Here is a 20776-nt window from a genome sequence, read left to right on the forward strand (position 1 = left end):
CATGGCCATTTGTACACTAGATGTTCTGATTCAGTTGAATGGAGGGGTAATTCTAAGTTTTCAGGGCATATTTTTGTAAGGAGTACTTCTTGTTCCATTTTGGTATTATTCACTTTTTCATAACCTCGACCACTGCTATTTATGGCAATTGTATTTGTTTGCTTTTGTTTGTACGCTTCTTCATTAAAATATGGTTCTGTGCTCATAGTGTGATTCCATTCACCTCCGCAGATACTTAAGAAGTTCTTTCTGTTGACATTTCGCTTATTGAGAAGTCTTTTTTGTAATTTAGTTATTAGTTTTGTTAGTGGTTTCATTTTGTTTAACAGTAAAATAAATACATTTCTTTTGAGAAGAATTGCACTGTCCATCAATGCTTCTAAGATTAATTTCCTACGATAGGTTTTAAGCTTTGAACCTGATTTCTCTCCTGGTTTTATAAGATTTTGAAGGACTTTGTGACGGTATATTTTGGCTAAAATACTTTTCTTGGTATGCTTACTTTGCACTATATTAAAATTTGAAGAAGTAGTTTTATCTGTACTGATAGCTGATTTTCTGTTAATTGTTTTTTGGTTTGTTTTATATTTTGATAGAGGAAGCAAAGTTGTTGTACTTGAAACTTCTCGTTTCACTAAATGATTGTATTAGCTGTTTTGTTTCAACTTTTTTTACAAATTCTGCTAGAGATGGATGCTTATGTTGGACACCTTTATTTTCATTTGCTCTAATTTTGCGTTGCTTTCTACGGAGTTGTCTTTTGGTAGGCATTCTTTAGGGTCTGTTGAAAAAAATAAAGAAGATATGGGTTGGGGTGTTCTGGAATGTATGTGTGCTGTGTGCATGAGTGTTTGAGTAAGATGATAAAGATGTATGTAATGGTGTGTGATTGTGCATTGGGAACTAAAACTAGTAGGGATAGGTATTCTTGAATTTATTTGTCACTAAACTGGGGTTCAGATGACAAAAAAAAGTAAGCTAGTGGTGTGGAAAAGTACAAATAGTAAATCTAATGTATATAATTAAAACAGTTGTTTGTTCTATAATATGAAAATTGTAGTGGTTCAGTTGGCTAATTTGTGTGTCCAAAAATAGAAATTTGTGGGCCATTCTGGTTGTAAATCGCTGTTTACGACATGGACATTTTTGGACAAAATGGTACAAAATCTCTATTTTAAGAAACCAAAATAGCTGGTATTAATGTTATAGTACATTTGATTAATAATATAAATATTATGGTGATATTTTACTTACTTTTTTTTTTAAATTAACAGGTAACTTCTTAGTTTTTCTTTCTTCTACGAATTCGGCTGCTTCTTTTCAGGAAACTGGTCTTCACTGCAACTGTAAAAGCTTCAAATTAGTAACTTTGCTTGTATGTAGCACTGTTTTTAATTTAGATATTGATTTTTTTAATTGAAATCCTCAGTGCCTTCTGTAAAAGCATTAAACTAATTTATTTACATAAGATACATTGCATCAGTTCAGTACATATGATATGTTCTTAATGAACAAATTGTATTGAATGACTAACTGTAGCAAAAATAAAATATCTTTACTATGTCTTGTGAAATTTATAATATATTAGTGAATACCACTATTTCTGTAAGTAAACTGTTCTAGGTAATAGCGCCTCAATGTCATGTCTAATTTAAAGTAATTAAGTAAATAAATAAATAAAAACAAAAAAATGAAATTGTATAAGTATTTTTATAAAGGTTTAAACATAGATTGTGTTTGCATGCAATTTTGTTTGAATATATGTAGTCTATATATTTCATTTAAAAAATGTTAGTTTAACATGATTTGAGTGTGTGTGTATAAAGAAAGTAAAAAGTATAAAGGTGTATAAGTGATAGTTGATTTTAGGAAATTGAAAAAAGTACAGTAAATTCATTTTACAGATTTTACAAGGTAAAAGTCTGTTTGAAAATGTGTTCATCTACCATAGCTCTCAACTCACACGCCTTTGGCGGGTGTCACACGCCTTGTAAAGGGCAGACTCACCTGCCAAGCCTCCTGCATGCCCATTCATTCCAATGGGCGTCTCACCCGCCAAAAACAAAATCGGGTGATTTCACCCGCCTGTAAAACAAAAATGGTTGAGAGCTATGTCATCTACTATACAGAAAATATGCATACCTGAAGTTTGTGTTCATGCATATGGATATGCATGGCGCTGCAAGTAGAAATCTTGAAGACTTGTACAGTATTTGTGGTAGATGCTGCTTGCCAATGATATGACACTTGTACTCAGAGAGATTCAGAGTACATTTGCAGTGCTGATCTATGATGATGCAGTTAGTAGAGGTCTTGAATGTGATTGGTGCATGGTCATGTGATTTTTGAGGTACATCCAATGAGGGAATGGCAGAGAGAGTGTAGTTGAAATGGTAAAAGGGCTGTTCATGTTACGATATGTCCGCGGACATGGCGGTAGTTCCCGGACATCGAGAGTTACATCCGGGGATTTTTGGGTTCAGAAGTCATGCAAATGAGAATAAGCACTGAAAGGGATTGGTCAGGAAAGTTTGGTGGGTGTGTTGTGCCAGGAGAGATTTTCTGAGATACTCTTTTTGCAGAGAGAACAAAAGATAGCTATGGCTGTGTGTTTCAGAAAACAGATTGTTTGGATTTTAGGAGATTCGTGGATACATTGGTTGAAGGTGCATGCAGAAAGCTGTAGAGTAGCTGTATATCTTGGATTCCCACATGTGGAAGTACACTGGCATGGAGTACGTGGAATGAAGTGGTTGGATTTGCTACCTCTCTGTGCTACTTTGGAGACAGAGCAACATCCAGACATAATTGTAATTCATTGTGGAGGGAACAGTTTAGGGCATGTGACTGGAATTTTTTTGCAATTTGCTATGAAAGAAGGACTGAGGAAGGTTATGGACATGTTTCCTAATTCTCAAGTGATATTTTCACGGATTGCGCAGAGACAAATGTGGCTTCGTTCTTCTTCATTTGGTCCACAAATGGAAAAAGCAAGGCGCAATGTTAATAAGGCTGTTTGTGGCTTTCTAAGAGATTTTGGCATGTCTTCTTTTCACAATGTAAATATTATGTTTTGTAGTACATACATTTTTCGCATAGATGGAGTCCATCTTACTTATGCTGGCAATCAGATTTTTCTGAGAAATGTACAAAATGCATTGCGACCTTTTTTGGAATTACAACGATTTTGAAGTAGATGTTAAGCATTTACAATTTTTGACTTACAAACACCACCCAAAGGCTCTTTTCAGAGCCACCACTTCTTTCCAGAGAAAATTACAATGTTTGTGATGGAGTAGTAACCCAATTTTTTTAATGTTCGCGAACTGTCCGCGGACTTCTAAAAAATACAAAGAGCCCTGCTTCATTTATTTTCACTTCTATTTTTTAACTGGGAAAGGTGGCTCTGAAAAGAGCCTTATTTTTTTTTGATTTTTTAATTTTGTATTTTTTTTGGTTTTTCAGAGACGACACACTAGGAGAGGAGGGTAAAGGAGGGTAAAGGGGGGGACACCAACCACAGGGATAAGAAAGGGCGAGCTGAGAGAGGAAGATGTAGAGTGGGTTTTATTTGGGTAGTGAGCAGGTCTTCTCGTGCTCTGAGACGATAGTCTCAAAAGCACTCCGAAGTCGCTCCCCCCTGCAGAGTACTGTGTCACAGTACATACATACAACTGTGACCCTCGAAAGGTAAGGGTCATCAGCATTCTGTATGGCCTGTGAGGCAGCTTGAGAAAGACGCTGTCCCACAGAGGTGGTCCTTGTGGTGACAGGATCAGAAACAGAGGATGAAGTAGAGGAAATCAACCTGCTATGTTCTTCGCAAGGTACAACCCTGCGAATAGCCCCAGAGTGAAATGACCTCAGGTGTCGCTTCATAGTAGTGGTCCCAAAGCTGCAGTTACCGTGCTTCCCGCGACTGAGTATCATTTTGCACTCATTGCAGGTAACATGGTTCGCACGAGCCTTAGGACCATTCCCATGAATGGTAAATAACCGCCACACCCAAGACTCACGCCTAGTGCGGGTAGTAGGGATTTCCTCTACCTCATCCTCATCATCCTCTTCTTCCTCCTCCGCATCCTCAGTCCTGTTCCCCTCTTCAGGCCCTTGGGGAGGTGGTGGTGGTGGAGGGGGTGGTGGTGGTGCTGAAGCAGGTGCAGCACCAAGTGGCAGTTCAGAAGCCAAGGATGCCATGTCGATGATGGTGTAGTCTGCAGGTGGCAGCAAAAATCACTGTGTTCTGAAGAATAGCCAGAAACACAATGGGAATAAGCTCTTGGGCGTGGTCTTTTATAGGGGTGCTTGTGCGCGGTCCGCGGACATGCGCACTGTGCGTGGACAGATCGAACACAAAAAAAGGATCGGAAAGTTTCAAAAGGTATATAGAAACTCAAGATTGCTATTTGGGACTTGTGGCATGGTGAGATTTTATTGAAAAATATTATGGATTAACTGAAAATGTACTTTTAAATTGTTCGGGGACACAAACAGTGTCCGCATTTCAGGACACACGATGAGCGTGAGCGCGGTCATATGATCTGTTTGCGAACTAGTCTGCGAAGGAAGCGCCTGTCCGCAGGACACCAAGTGCACGGAGATTGGTTAGCGCATGCGCATTGATGTCCTACGGACACTGTTCGGGTTCTGAAGTAATTAAAAGTGCGTCACACGTGAAACAAATATTTCACGACACCGCGTGTGTTCTTAGAACAGTTTAAACTTGGTAGCGAACAGTAAGGACAGATATAGTGTTCTTCAGGACACGTGTAATTTAGTTTATGTCCGAACATTTCAGGACACCAATTGTGTTCTTAGAACACTTTCAATTGGGTAGCGAACACTACAAACAGTTGTACTGTTGTTCAGGACACATCATTTTGTTTATTTACGAACATTTCAGGACACCAATTGTGTTCTTAGGACAGTTTTAAGTTGATAGCGAACATTATGGACAGATATAGTGTTCTTTAGAACACTTTAATTTTTGTTTCTGTACGAACATTTCAGGACACTACGAGTGTTCTTAGAACATTTTGAACTTGCATGAGAACATTACGGACAGATGTAGTGTCCTCAGGACAGTTACATTTTCGTTTCTTTATGAACATTTCCGAACAACCGCGGTGTCCGTGGACACCTAAATTGGTTTTATTACAAGGAACTGAAAGTAATTACAACACAATATAAAAAAGTAACTTTATTTAACATATATAAACAATTTATGACTGAGAAGGTGGGGCAGAAACGGAAACAAAAACAGGAGAATTAGGGTTTTCAATATTAGTGGGATCAGGTGAAGAAGGGATGGAAATCTCATCAAAACATTGTGGTCCATGGAGAGAGTTTGGGGATAAATGAATGGGATAAGGTGAGGGGGGACAAGTACAGGTGGGACAATGGTATGTTGTTGGTGGTTTTAGGTGATCTTCCACAAAGTTCTTTAAATCCATAAAATTTGCCATAAGTTGGTCCATTTTGTGGGTAATGTGTTCAAGAGTGTTATCCACCACTTCTTTTTCTTTGGAAGTTGCAATTTTTGTAGGGTCTGTAAAAAAAAATGTATATGTTGAATGTATACAAAATAATATGTATCAATTGGTTTAAACAGTAAAGTGTGTACCATTAGGTGGACTATCTTCTAACATTTCGTCTCGTGGGAAATGGTCCTCTAGCCAGTCCAGAGTACTACACATTTCTGTGAGAAAACAAAGAAGTAATATGTTTTTTTTTTTCTAATATAGAAAGTTTATAAATATATGAGTAAAAAGAAGTGCACTTACTATGTCTGGTGAGATATGTAATCAGTAGTGTATACGTCTGGTCTTGCTGTTGGTTGTGGAGCGTCTGTGAGGTAATTATGGTGGAAGCCACTTTATCTTCTTTTGGTATATTCCATTTTAAAACATATTGTATGTACATGAATGGTTAGTGTGTTACATATATGGGTAACATTTTTTAAGTATTACTACATATACTTTGTATGTGTGCTGCTTTGTGAATTTGTTAAATGTTCCTATGTTATGATATAACTATTACACATCATACCTCCCCAGAGTTTTTAGGTGGTGGTACTGTTCTCCGAACATGTCCGCGAACATTAAATAAGTTCGCGGACATCAAGTTCATAAGAAGAGATCTAGTCAGTTCCATATGATATGTATATAAAGTCAAAGTCATTATTGTTAAGTTGTGCTACTAAAAAACTATGAAATTCAGTGAAAAAACTTTGTTAAAGGGACATTATGGTTAGGTTGCGCTACTAAAAACCTATGAAATTCAGTGAAAAAAACTTTGTTAAAGGGACATGAGTGATGTCATCAATGACATTTGTGATGTCATCTTTGATGTCCTGGGTGTTAGTCTTAGCAGTGCACGGTGGTGGCGCGAGTTATGGTTGCTTAGCTTACCATAACTGGCGAATTTCAAGGGTTTTTCGGTTTTACTTGGAACCATAACGTCCCTTTAACAACGTTTTTTCACTGAATTTCATAGGTTTTTAGTAGCGCAACTTAACCATAACGTCCCTTTAACAAAGTTATTTTCACTGAATATATATATATATATATATATATATATATATATATATATATATATATATATATATATATATTCACTGAAAAAACTTTGTTAAAGGGATGGTATTGTTAAGTTTCACTAATAAAAACTTCAGAAACACAATGAAAAAACGTTGTTAAAGGGCCGTTATTGTTACAAGTAAAACTGAAAAATCTCAGACATTCACCAGTCATGGCAAGCTAAGCAACCTTAACTCGTGCCACCACTGTGCACTGCTACGACTAATACCAGGACATCAAAGATGACATCACACATGTCATTGATAACATGAGATGTATAATTAAGTTTGATGAAAAGTCTCTACAAGGGGTTGTGTTTATAATGTTGGTAACAAGATGTCAGGAGTGATCGGGAGACCTATTCTGAACAACTTAATGTATTAAATAATGTACTCATCTAAACAATACATTATATCGGAGTGTTGCTGTTAATACAGGAACTTAATCATACCCACACATAGGCAATGGCTGCAGCATGCAATATAAAAGTACAATATTTTGCATCTGGTAATTTTGGATAGTAAAATAATGAATGCTACCTTATCAGAGCTTTAAGTAATGTTAAACATAGAATACATATCTAAAGATGTACTACATACTTATGTTAGTACAAACAATACATATGAAGACCCACAATGCATACGATTCAGAGACACATATAGGGAAACTAAAATAAGGAAGAAAGAAACAACATCACCATAAAATGTCAATAACATTAAAGTTTGTCATCATGTATATACATGAATTGTGTGTTTGAGGCCTGCTATTGTCCCATACCAGTGCACCGTGAGCTGAGTCCAAGCCCTAAGGAAAATATTTTAAGAACATACAAGATGGTTAATGTCAAGATATATAACATATTTTCAATTTGTGATGTCATCTTTGAGGTCCTGGGTGTTAGTCTTAGGAGTGCATGGTGGTAGCATGAGTTATGGTTGCTTAGCTTACCATAACTGGCGAATTTCTGAGGTTTTTTGTTTTTATTTGTAACCAAAACAGCCTGTCAAAAAAGTTTTTTCAGTGAATTGTATAGGTTTTTATTAGTGCAACATAACCATAATAAACCTTTAACAATGTTTTTTAGTGACTTTCATGGGTTTTAACAGTGCACATTCATTTCCTTGCACTTACTAATATCATACTTACTGCAATATAGCAACATTTTTGTCCAATTTACAAAGTTTCACCTTAAAACCCTGCCTTTTCCCACCTTCTATCATCATTTTTAACACATCTATACACTTTTTGCACCTTTTCCCACAGTTTTTTTGCATTTGTCAATGTCTGCGAACATCTGACGTCATTGCAGTTTTTCCAGACAGTGCCACGTGAACGCATCCTCACTTCGTAAATGGGTCTGTGCTTCACGGAGAGGTTGGGACTGCATTTGCTGCTCATCTAGCAACTTTCTAGCTCAAAATGTACCCTTGCTCAACTCCAGCACCTGTTCTTACTCATTATCCATTAACTATCTAGCACAGAGCACATCCTGCTAAGAATATTAGCAAAACTGCATTTCATCTTAACAATGGCATCAGCTATTGCCATCCCTCCTCCCCAAGAGTCACCACCACCACCAGCTGGAGGATCTATACAACAAAAGAAGTGCAGTACTTCAAAGGACAATGAAGAGGACCAAGAAGATGAGGTACAGGAAGTGCCTCCAAGTAACACCCACAGAGAATCATGGGTGTGGCAGTTCTTTACCACTGTTGGGAATGTACCAAAGGCTAAATCTACCATAGTTAAATGCACTGAGAGCAACATTGTACTCAGTCGTGGACTACCTAGACCATAATCCTACAGGATCACCTCCATGTGCCACCACATCAAATACAACCACCACAATGCTATCAGAAAGGCTGTTCCTTTCTTAGCAAGTACTAGGGTGTCTTACTCCATCTCATCTTACTCAACCAATGCTGTAACCACACAGCATACTTCTGTGGGACATACAATCCCACCAGCTACCTTGCAAGTGATGAAACACACTGTTGATCCATATCTTTCAAAGACAACAGTACTCTGTATATACTGTAACACACCACTCTCAAGGAGCATGATAACCACTGCCCCCTACCTTAGCTGTAGCACACGCACAACATCTTCCCTTGTCCACCTGCCCCTCCATATTACTGCTCGCAGCCTCTTCCCTCATTTCCCTCCCCACCTTACTTTCTGACCTCTCTTGCAAAAAAGAAGAAAACAAGCAACAAAAAAAGGGTCCTTAAGGAAACACCTTTCACAGTTAAAGAATATAACTAAAAAACATAATCTTATAGACTCCATCTACTTTACCTTTCTCAGTAAAGTAGATAGACCTAATAAGATTTTCCAACATTTCCATTAGCATTTTGGGTTATGTTAATGGGAATAATGTAGAGTTTATCACCTATTCCAGGGGCTAGAAGTGGGGATAAAGGCATGACAGCCGAATTATCAGCCCATGCAAAGTAAGGGCAGATAACAAGTGCTCTATACCGATATCCCCCCTTCCAGTCCCTGCAACATGGGATGAAAACCATTAGCACCCTGGGTTACCAAAGCAGTAACCCGGGGGTGCTAAAAAAAATGATTTTCCTTCCAACAGCTCGATGCGTGTTGTGTCCCGCTATAGAAAGGAAAAGATGGCCACCATTGAAAGGGAAGGCGGGGCCCCGTAAAGAGCCCCTCTTCCCTTTCCATGGCGGCCTGCGGGAGGCAAAGTGAAGGAGCGAATTCAGCGGCAGCACCCGCCAATGCCGAAATAAAGTAAGTAGGGGGTGAAAAACAAAATGGGAAGAAGGGTGGGGGGAAGAGGGTGGCAGGGACAGCCGGCCGTCAGGCATCTTGGAACGCAGGCTTGTACCAATTAAGTTCAAAAATTTCATGCAGTTAAATTGAGTGGTGCCAAAGTTATAATCCATCCACACAATGCTTTTCCCCAACCATGCAATGCAGAAATAAGCATAGATACCCCGAACATCTCAATTGTCCACAAACATCTGCCCAGACTGTTTGCGGACATCAGAGAACAAAAACACCTGTTTTTTTTTTGGCTTTTTATGGCCATATCCCATCCCATCTTCATCACCCTTCTCCTCCTCCTCAAAGATTGTTTCATTAGTTTGATAAGTGCAATGTTGTGTTTTTTAATATGTTTTTACCACGATGTTCGTGGACAACGGGTGCTGTCTGCGAATCCAACATGGCGGGCATTAAAGAAAATCTGACCTACCTCACGCTTTTCACCATCCAATCAGCAGGCTCTCCCAATGTCTGTGGACATCACGCCGCCCACTCAGCCAATCGGCAGCCCATCCGCAGACCGAACAGGAAAGTGAGTCCAGATATCACACATTATTTTTACCTACTTTTTGCTCATTTAAAAAAAAAAAACTATTAGGCAGATTTACACCAAATTTACAAAAGCAAGCTTTCGGGACAAACTCCTGCCACAAATCTGGTGAAAATCGGTCCAACGGTTTGGGCTGTAGGCATGAACACATCTTTTTTCCATTGCGTCTATGGGAAAAACCACACAGATTTGGAACCCCCCTATAACTTTGCCCCCCTTTAACAAAACCTCACCAAATCTCTGCAGAATCCATCTGACTGGGCTATATACTATTTTTGCACCTTTTCACAAGCATTCCTTCCGGGGGGCGGCAGGGGCGGGCAAAGCTATAAGCCGCCCAAAAAGTGCTGTTCCTACGGGTTGAGCAACTTAACCATAACTACAGGGCTGCTACCGCAGGCACTGTAAAATGTGTGTGTGTGTGTATATAGATATCTTTATATATATACTGGAAAAAAAAACATAGGTTCATTTGTAGCTAAGATGAGCAGATTTAACACAACAAAACTCTTGAAATTCAGTGGATGTGGGAAGTCATGACCAGCTTAACTTGGCACATTCGTGTTGCAAAGCACATGATCCCCTACATTCGAGAATGGAATCACAATAACATACACATTCGCAGAATAATGGGACATAGCATTATAGGGACATCAACGGGAATGCGCCGAGTTAAGTTGGTCATGCCATCCCAAATCCACTGAATTTCAAGGGCCTTGAAGAGCTGAAACTGCTCAATTTAACTACACTTTAGCTAAAGTTTTTTCATAGAATTTCGATGGCTTTGTTATACCATAGTTCTTTTACGGTCCGCTAGCCAGGCTATTCAGTCGTGGTTATTGGCCAACGCCTTCAGCTATATCCCTGTATATTTTCCCCCAATATCTTTCTTTTGGCCCCAGTAAGAGGCCGCAGGATTTGTCTGTGTCTACTAAACATGTCTTTCGGTCCCACTAGCCAAGGCCTTTGGTCCTTGCCTGTGAGCACAGCTTAAGGCCATACCCTGTGTAACTTTTAAAAAGCTACATGTCTTTCCCGCTCAGTAGCCATGGCCTTTGGTCATGGCCCTTTTATATATTTCCCCAATAGCTTTCTTCAAAGCCATCTAGATCTCGCCTTAGGCTATGCCAAGTGCCGGTCACTCTACATATTGCTCCAAAAGATTCCCTAAACATGCCCACTAACCATGGATGTGTTGACAAAGTAAGTTTCTTTTGGGCACACTAGCCATGGTCTTTGGCCACTGCCAATGGCCATGGCCTTTCACTGTGGCCCCTTGACATGTTGCCAATTAGGGGCCATGTCCACTTTACATGTTCCCCCAATACCTTTCTTTTGGACCCAATAGGTGACCACTGTGAACTATACATGAATTTGGGGTGCACTAGCCAGAGCTTTTCTTTAAAACACTACCTTTCTTTCCTGCTCACTAGCCATGCCCTTCAACTATGACCATTAGCACCGGCCTTCGGTTGTGGGCACTCTACATACATGTACAAAGACTCTGGCACCATGTACAAAAACTCTGTTTAGAAAGCTAATACATTTCTAAAAAAACAAACACAAGACGTAGTCTAATTAAGGTTGTTTAATCAACCAGAGCCCAGGCGCATCCAGACTTTGCAAACCCAACTTTGATCACTATACATATTGTTCCAGAAGGTTTCCTAAATAAGCCCACCAGCCATGGCCTTAAGCCATGATTGTGGCCCCGGCCTTTGGCCGTGGCCATCCCGCTAGAGTTCTTCTGGGTTCACTAGCCATGGCTTTTCGCTGTGGCCCATTGACATAATGCCCACTAGGATTCATTGGGGACCACTAGCTATGTCCTTAGGCCATAGCCATTTTTCATATTGTACCATTCAGTTCCTTAAAGTTACCCAGTAGCCATAACCTTTGTCCACATCCATTACCAACCAGCTTACTGTAGCTGTAAAATTCCCCTTTTTGGTCATAATATATATATTTTTACTCTCTCTATGAAAAAAAAACATATTTCCCATAACCACGGTTATCAATGTACTAGAGATAACCACAGTTATCCATAAACACATACTAATAACCGGGGATATCTGTCAAAAGCGCACAAAATCAAAAGTGCTTTGCTGCAGTCACGAAGTGTACACCTCCTTATGCTATGTTCCCACACTCCCCTCAAGTTCTTTTTCCCACCCTAGTCCTTTCTCATTCCACCCAACACTTGTCCTTTCATCTGACGTACTTTCATTCCGGATCTAGTTTTCTATAATACACCTCGTTATCCAGCCAGATATTCCCAGTTATGCACAACTATTCAACCTCTAAACTTGGCCCCAACTCCTCCTCCCCACAGCTACTCTGATGCCATTTCATCCTTTTTCCTCCTCCAAATGGCATTTTTTCCACGTTTGTTTTTGCTAACCCTGGTTATACCCTTTATAACAGCAGTTATCTCTTGCATCGAGCAAAAACAGGATTGTGGCTTTTTTATTTCTGAAAAGCCTTGCTGATGCATTGTGGGACACATTTATAACTATAATTTTTGGAGAACAGGGCACCCCCTTCTCTGTCAAATATTTTAACAACTACTGGACGGAATAAACCCAGAACCCTCCCGGAAATGTTATTAGCCTCGCTCAGCCTCTGTGCTGCATAGCACCTAGACTGATACAAAGGTTTAAAGGAGCAAAGGACACCAAGTTCTCTGTAAAATATTTTATAACTACTGGATGGATTTACCCCAAACTAGTCTAGGAAAGTAAAAAAATGCTTCTTATTTCTTAATCTTCCAAATGGTTTTGACGTTATGGCTGTTCAAAAACTGCACTTTTTCTCGATAGGAAAATCAACACGAATACACTGCAAACAACATTTTTATGTTTTCCTAATAATTTTTTCATTTTTATAACAAATTGTTGCCCTTGATAAATTGTGTGTTTGGAAAATGTCATCGAAATGCATCCAGCAAGTCAAATGTTGTTCGCCTCGCTCAGCCTCTTAACTGTAGACATTGCTGTGTAGAGTTTTAAAAAATTGATAATAATATTTTGATTTTAGGATAATGAAGAGAGAATTGATGGTGCCTGCTCAAATTGATCAGTATGGTATATTTGATAACATAAACAGAAGAATGCAAAATCGGGTAAGTATAGACAGTCGATATCGACTTGTCATCCTTGGGGGCGCTCCTCTTCTACACTTATGCAGGACATCATCAAGATACACAGCTAAGATGAGGAATTGGGTCTGAGGCACGACTAATAAGTCACTCATGCCGTGGCCTCAGGAGGGTTTGCTGTAAAAACAGTATTGTAACATATGACAACATATTTGCATTCTACATACAAGGGAAAGAAGTTACAGAAAAGGTTGGCTGTTATAGAGCTATGGGAGATGTAACAGAGTGAGAAAGATGATCCAGCGGAGAAGTGGATGATTAATCAGCATAAAGGGCAGTATAAAATGCCTTTGGCTTCCCTTTGCCCTCCAGAAAATAAGAGTGTAGACATAGAGGAGAAGGGATTTTATCAGTTAAAGGAATTGAAAGCAGCATTGGGGTACATTAATCTGACATACAAGCCCCTGCTTATAACAGTGAGGACAAAGCGGAAGAGAGTCATCATTACAGGCGAGTATTGCACGCTGTCTTTTGGTAGACTAGATCTTGATGATGCGGAAAAAGGTAACAGTCATACAAGCTGGGGCATAATAATCCCAGATGAAGAAAGGGAAGAAAGCGAGAGAGCGCAAAGGAGAGTACATGCAGATTTTCGAAACAATCAAGTGAAGAAAAAGGGGTAAAATGGTCAGATTTAGAGGACCCAAAAGAAAGAACACCAGAATCGACACAATATAGTGAGCAACCAAAAGCATGATTGCACAGTACAGGGGATGTATCCCCACCTTCTTTAAGCAGATTAAGGGCACTACAAAGACAGAGACAAACTGTGGGGATGAGCCCGGCCTGGAAGTCAAGAAGTGGAGGCAGGTGTGATTATGGACCAGGATCTTCACAATTCCCATTATTAGAGAAAGGGGGAGGACAACCACAATATATACCATAGCCAAAAATGAATAAAGACAATTTAAGATGTAAATTACTGAGTTTACATACAGTGCAGGGAAAATGGATTTAACAGCGAGATGGAATGACATCAGGAATGACATTAGCTATAGGTGACATAAAAGGCTTGCTAGTACCCATTATAGGGGAGAGAGCTGATAACATTTGGAAGTGAGCAGTATATGTACGTGTGACTGCACAAAACACAACGCGCGATGGAACATCATTTATTAATTGCAGAGCAGATGTATGGCAGGCGCTCAGAGTACAATACCCCAATACATCAGATATGGGTGCGTTAATGATTAGGAAAATTGGAGAGGATGAAGACCCCTGTTTATATTCAAGATATTCAAGAGAAATGGTACATTGTGATGCATGAACCGTAGAACAAAACAGTAGCATTATTTTACCACTTTGTGTGGGTATGGGAGGCAAGGTCCTTTGAGACCCCCTCCCCTCCATTCTAGCCCTACGTGCAGATTATGACTTGTCCACCAGCCACCCAAGCGCCTGTGGCCAGGGATGCGTGATGGCTGTGGTACGACCCATATGCATGCACACATGACCAAAAAGCTGATCCCTGACTCCATTTTGTGATACAACTAGGCTCCTTTTTGTACATAGCACCACAGGCCTCATAGACAACGGGTGCCTGCAGAGCTGCAGCACTCCCTCAAGAATCATGCACAGTGATCCTGTCATCTCCCTCACCCTCCTACCCTCTGCGTCCCTGCAGAAGGCCTGTTCCCACTGGACACTAGGCGCGAACAAGCTACATGAGAAACACTGTATCTTTCACCTTCCACAGTCCATCACTGACCTGTGAATGACCAGGTAAAGGCTTGGGTTTAAAGAAAACAATTATCAACACAAACATGCCCCGTCCCCTTGCAGACCCCACATTTATCATATACACTGTGGATAATGCCCCAACCTTGTTCTCCCTTTTGATGCAACCAATATGGATTATACGCCTTTGTGCCACTCTGATTCACCCAAACTGTTAATCCCTCTGTAAAGGTTATAAATCCTCTCATGTAATTGTGTATTAAGGGGCTAAAATCAAAACAAGAAGATCCTCATCCATGTTCCAAAGCACATAAGTTATTAGTCATATGCCCAAGCCCCATATTATTGAACAAATCCTGTCTTGTTCTGCATGAGATGTTGATTTACTTGTTTGATGCAATATAAGGCACTCATTCCAAATGTTCACCGGCTTTTCAAATATACATGTGTTCACAAAAATAATTAACTTGCATAACTGCTCCCAATGTATATAATGTAAAACAGCAAAGTTTCAAGACTGGTGTTGATAGAATTTACTTTGTAACATGTTACTATGATAAACGTAAACGTGCAACCTATACAATGTTCATAAGCTCGCATATTGTTCAATGTACCTGTACCTACACTGGCTTAATCCTACCCCGCATTATAAATGACATGTATGTAACCCTTTAAAGTAAATGAGCTAGAAATAACAGGGCTCTCTCTCTGTGTTCTCCTGCAGCTCTGCGCATGCAGCCCCCACTTTCCTCCTGCCTCAGGTCAGGCTGACTGCTAAAGGCCCTTATTCTTATTTACTATGTGATGCTGTAACTGTAACCTCTCACCCCTCCACTAAGCCTGCACCAGGCATCCACCCTCCCCTAAGCCCCTAGACCCACAACAACACCATAAAACTTGGTTTGCACCCCGAGAACTTGGTTAATAGAAATACAGGCAACAAGCCTCTCATCCCACCACCTTTGTATGTACCAGCCATGTACCCTTTCACCAGATAGTATCCAACCCCTACTGACCCTGGTGGCAGTATATTTTACTATTGTACTAACATACTATAAAGTTGTCCCCCACTAGATCTAACAAAGTAGAATGATAGAGGCATCCCTGACATGTGCCCCCTGCTAGAGTACCTGAACCCATGAAGCAGCCCTTTTATTGCACAGTGTTTTATGATGTTGAGATAAGAGCAGCCAGAGTTATGTGCTATTTCTCTTGTGATGTTAGATAAACAACTTGTAGGATTTACAGGGCATTATGAATTATAATGAACACTGAATGTGTGGCAGCAAGGGCAAGGGCAAATATCAGTACAGCTAAGATGTATCAATTCAAACATCTCCTCATCCGCCACTCCACCCCGATGTGCCCAGCTGACCTCCAAGCATCACTGTGACACCACTTGGAGCCTCACCAATCCTGGAGCTTTGATATTATACAATATAATCTGTCCAGTCCCCAATGCCCAATCTCATCGATTCATGTAATCCCTAGTTCCCACGTCATAGGTGAAGTGGTTTTGTAACAAAATGTGAATGTTTTCTGATGTCTGGCAGAGCGCTCTCCGAGTTTGCAGTTCTTTGCTTGCCCTATTTTAGTTTTTGGATAAACTTACTTTTTACATTCACCCGCACTTGGTCTCATTCCCTCCTGGGGTGTGTCCATTATTGACTCTCATTGGGGAGTGATCACTGTATTTTTGGGGACGCTCACTTTCAAGTGTCAGGGACTGCCCGCGCCAGTACAATGGCAAATTAAGAAACAGGTAGGAGTGGAAACCAAGTCAGGGCCAGAAATACAATTGACAATCGTGCATCACTGCCGATTGATGCAGCAGAAGAATAAGAAGAAAGCCGAGAGTAGAAAGCAGGGGGAAGCAAAGTTATTCCATAAAAAGTTGGCAAAAATAACTATGGAGGGAGCGGTATTGACGAGTAATGTAGGTGTGGTGACACAGGAGATGCAGAAGAGGCAATCTGTGCAGTAAACCAATGTAGTGCCTCCCACAGATCAAAGTGGGTAGAATATTTAGCTAAGGGAAGAGTAAGTGTGCCTAGAGGAGGAGGACAAAGTGGATTTCAAAACCCTCAGGGAAGAGAGGATTTAAAGGCAGACAACCACATCAATGCTGGAATTGTGGAATACTAGGACACATATCCATAGCATGTAGAAGCAGGGGAGACATGCAGGAAAATTGGCAAGCTCCGCAATATAATACAGAACGATATATGTGCGGCAACCACAGCAAATGCAGAAAGCACCAATACAAATGCAATCACCACAAGGGCAATCACTGCAAGTGCCCATGCAGACCAGTGATCGAAGTGTACGAAAAGATATAGTGGAACTATGTTCCTTGCTGGCATGCACCCACTCCCCACAAACCCCATTGCCACGCCTTCTCCCACACACAATACAAACTCCCAAACACTTGCACCTGCTGTTTAAGGGAACGTTCAGTGCAGTGCACTGAAAGTGCACTCTGAAACGTCTTCCTACACGTTTATTTTAAAACGATACCATTACGGAATGGTTTCTTTTCAAAATAAAAGTACAGGAGCTATAAAACGTAATTTAAAAAAGTAGAGAAGCACTCCTCCCGTACGCTCCCCCACACTTCGACCACTGATGCAGACACAACAGGTACAAACTCAGCAAACACAGACACAGGTGTTCTAAGGTGCCACAATGGAATATGACTACAGGAGTCCAGCATACACCCACACCCAACTTAGGTAGTGTGACTGTGGTAGGAGGACATCCTTTACCATGTACAGGGATGGATTTATATCCACAACAGGACAGCCCACAAAGGGACCTGATCTGTACAGTACTATCAGTGACACCAGACCTCAGAGAGGAACCAAGGTTCAAGGTGACACTAGGAAGCAAGACATTTTCATTTCTCATGGACACTAGAGCAACCCGTTCCTGTGTCCGCGAGGGGACATTTCCAATGTCAGATATTGCAATGAATGATTAAGGATTATCTGCAGCGATGAGTTTAGTTCCTTTTACAGTCGAATTACCATTCTCTATAGGAAAACACAACATGTCTATGCACATTATTATATTCTAGGCAAACGCCAGTTAACATATTAGGGAGTGACTTAATGACGAAACCTAACATGGCAATATCTTTTACTGACAAAGGAATAGCGTGTTCCACACCAGGGATATATTATATGATTGTGAGAAAGTTTACATAACCCTTTACTGGCCAGAAAGCATTACGAGTGGTCCCTTGGGATCCAGAAGTATTTTTGTATGGAGTGACTGTTTTATTATCATGGTTACCCAGATTGATAGTTAACTATTAAGAATATCTGTTGTGCTTTTTTTCAGACCAGAAATCCCTATGGTTGATGTAGATGGGTAGATTATCCCCTTGGAGTTTGAAGCAGCAGTGTTCAGAGAGGAAAGGGTGGTTCTTCGTGGGACAGATGATAAGGGAGAAGGATGAAGAACAGTGATAGCCCTCAGTGAAGAATATGTGCTGACAGATTTGGCAGACAAGGAGCTGTTTATGGATGACTATTCAGATGATGAAGTATTTTTCATAAGTCTTAATTATTGGATAAAAGTAGAAAACAGAGAAATACCACAGAGAATGCCATTGGTAAAAAAAGAACCATTATTTTTCCCAGAAGATTTAGCGAAAGTGCTAAAGATGTTATGGCCTGCAAGTCCATATGACGTGGGTCTCTTAAAAGGAGTAGGATCAGTTAAATTCAGGCTTAAATCAGGAGCACCTTTGCCATGTGCAAAGCAATACCACATGTACGGAGAGGTGGATGAAAGTATATTTGAAACCATTTCCACTTTGATGAAGCAAGGAATATTAGTATCATCCAATTTTCCATGTAACACGGCTGTGTATCCAGTGAGAAAATCGACAGGGCGGTCGTGGAAATGTATACAGGACCTTCGGACTCTAAACAGTATAGTCAAAACTGAGTTCCCTTAATTTCCAAATTCTGCGACAATATTGTTCAACATCCCATCTAAGGCCAAATATTTTACAGTCATAGATTTAAAGAATGCATTCTTTTCAATTTGCCTCCATGAAGACTCGCAGGATTTGACTTCATTTTCATATAGAACTATCTGCCTGAAACATACTGGATTGCCCAAGGGATACTGTGAGTCCCCTTAAATCTTTAATAAGTGTTGTCCTGATGAACTGAGGCAATGTTCAGTTCAGAAGTACAATGGTTCAATATGTGGATGACATTTTGGTGTGCAGTGAGACAGAGAAAAGATGTAGAGAAGATTGAATTAAGGTTATGACTATCCTCTCAGACAAAGGATATAAAGTGGACAAAGAGAAGCTACAATACTGTCAGAAAGAGGTTTTGTATATAGGAAAGTTTATTTCTAATGAGGTGAGCAAAGTGTCACCTGAAAGAGCAGAATCAATTATGCAGACCTAAGAACATAAAACAGTGAGAGAAAAGCAACCATGTTTAGGCCTATGTAATTATTGCAGGGTCTGGGTTCATATATATGACCACTTTTACAAGGGCTTAAAGAAGCAAAGGTGGGCAATAATAAAATAATATGGACAGTTGAAATGGCTGAAGGATTTGAAGAATTAAAAAAGGCGATCAGTACAGCCCCTTTGTTGGTAATTTCAGATTATCATGAAGAATTTTATTTATTTTCCCATTTGAATGGAGAAGTCATGAAAGCAGTCTTTACCCAGAAAACAACATTAGGACATGGACACAAACCATTAGTCTATTATATTGGGGTTTTGGTTTGAGTAATGAATGGGCATTTACCCTATGAGCGCTCTTCTGCTGCTGCTACATACAGGATTGAAAAAGCTTCAAGTATAACAGCTAGTTTCTGGCTGGTTCCTGGCAGATGGGGGCTGTGGCGTCCCGGTATTCTAGGTGTGCTGTTGAGCAAACATTGCCTCATTTTTGTGCTTGGATGCCTCCCATCATGGAGAGATGCATCTCCAAATCTGGTGAAATGCGCAGTCCTTTGTAGTCTCTCCCCTGTCCGGGAGAATGAAGGAGTTGCATCTGGGTGGTGTCTGCCAGAGAGTGGTGGAGTGCTGATCCCATAGCATTGGGGGTGTATGGTTGGGATCTGGCCGGCCTTGGTCTTGTGTGGAGTATAACAGGCTGTAGGGTATTTTTTTAATGGATGGTATGCCCATATCTAGAGGACACATCTTGGGAAAATCTCCCCCCATGCTATCAGTAAATAATTACAATACATCTGCTGAGTATGGTATGTTGTCTATATACCCTGTCCCTAATAGGAACCACCCATCTGAGGTATTGGCACTCAGTTCCCATAGGAGATAACAAATCCAGGGTGCAAGAATGGATTTGTTCTCTATTGTAACCAACGTTTCTGGTCTGGATGTAGACTTGCATGGAGGGATCATGGAGTCGGCCTGCCAAGTTATTAACTTGGAAAATGCTGCACTTACTAATAATATTAATCAATCAAAGAACAAAAATTAAGTGCTATCCACGCCTCCCACTGTAAAGTTGATTAAGGTTGATAATGAGACACAGGTTTATAATCTCTCACAACACTTGCGGCTGTCAAATGGGAATTCACAAGATAATGTTACCCCTGCACAATGGTCTCAGGTTAAGGACAATATGTTGAAGGATCTTAATATGTGCAATAGTTTTTCTGACTTTTTTATGTGGCTGTATCATTTGGGTAAATGTGTTGAAGAATACCATTGGGCTGAAATAGATAAATCAGGCCAAATGGAAGCTCCATCCGATGTCCAGCAGGCCCCTAATAATAAGGACAACTTTTGCCAGACCAACCAACGCGAGGAGAAAATGGTTTATGCTTCCCAAACTTCTGTGGAACAAGATCATTCTTGTACTTTGGAATGAATATTCAAATTGAATGCGGTTCCATCTATTCCCTCATTGATGACTAGTGAGCCGGCTCTGATGCTGATCATTTCACCTCCTATTGACACATGTATACCTAAAGCAGGCCATGCTGGTCCAAGCTATTGTAGCACTATTTGACCTAATTCAGTTA

Source organism: Ambystoma mexicanum, chromosome 10 (assembly GCF_040938575.1).
Source record: "Ambystoma mexicanum isolate Mex_15411 chromosome 10, UKY_AmexF1_1, whole genome shotgun sequence".
Taxonomy (NCBI): Eukaryota; Metazoa; Chordata; class Amphibia; order Caudata; family Ambystomatidae; genus Ambystoma; species Ambystoma mexicanum.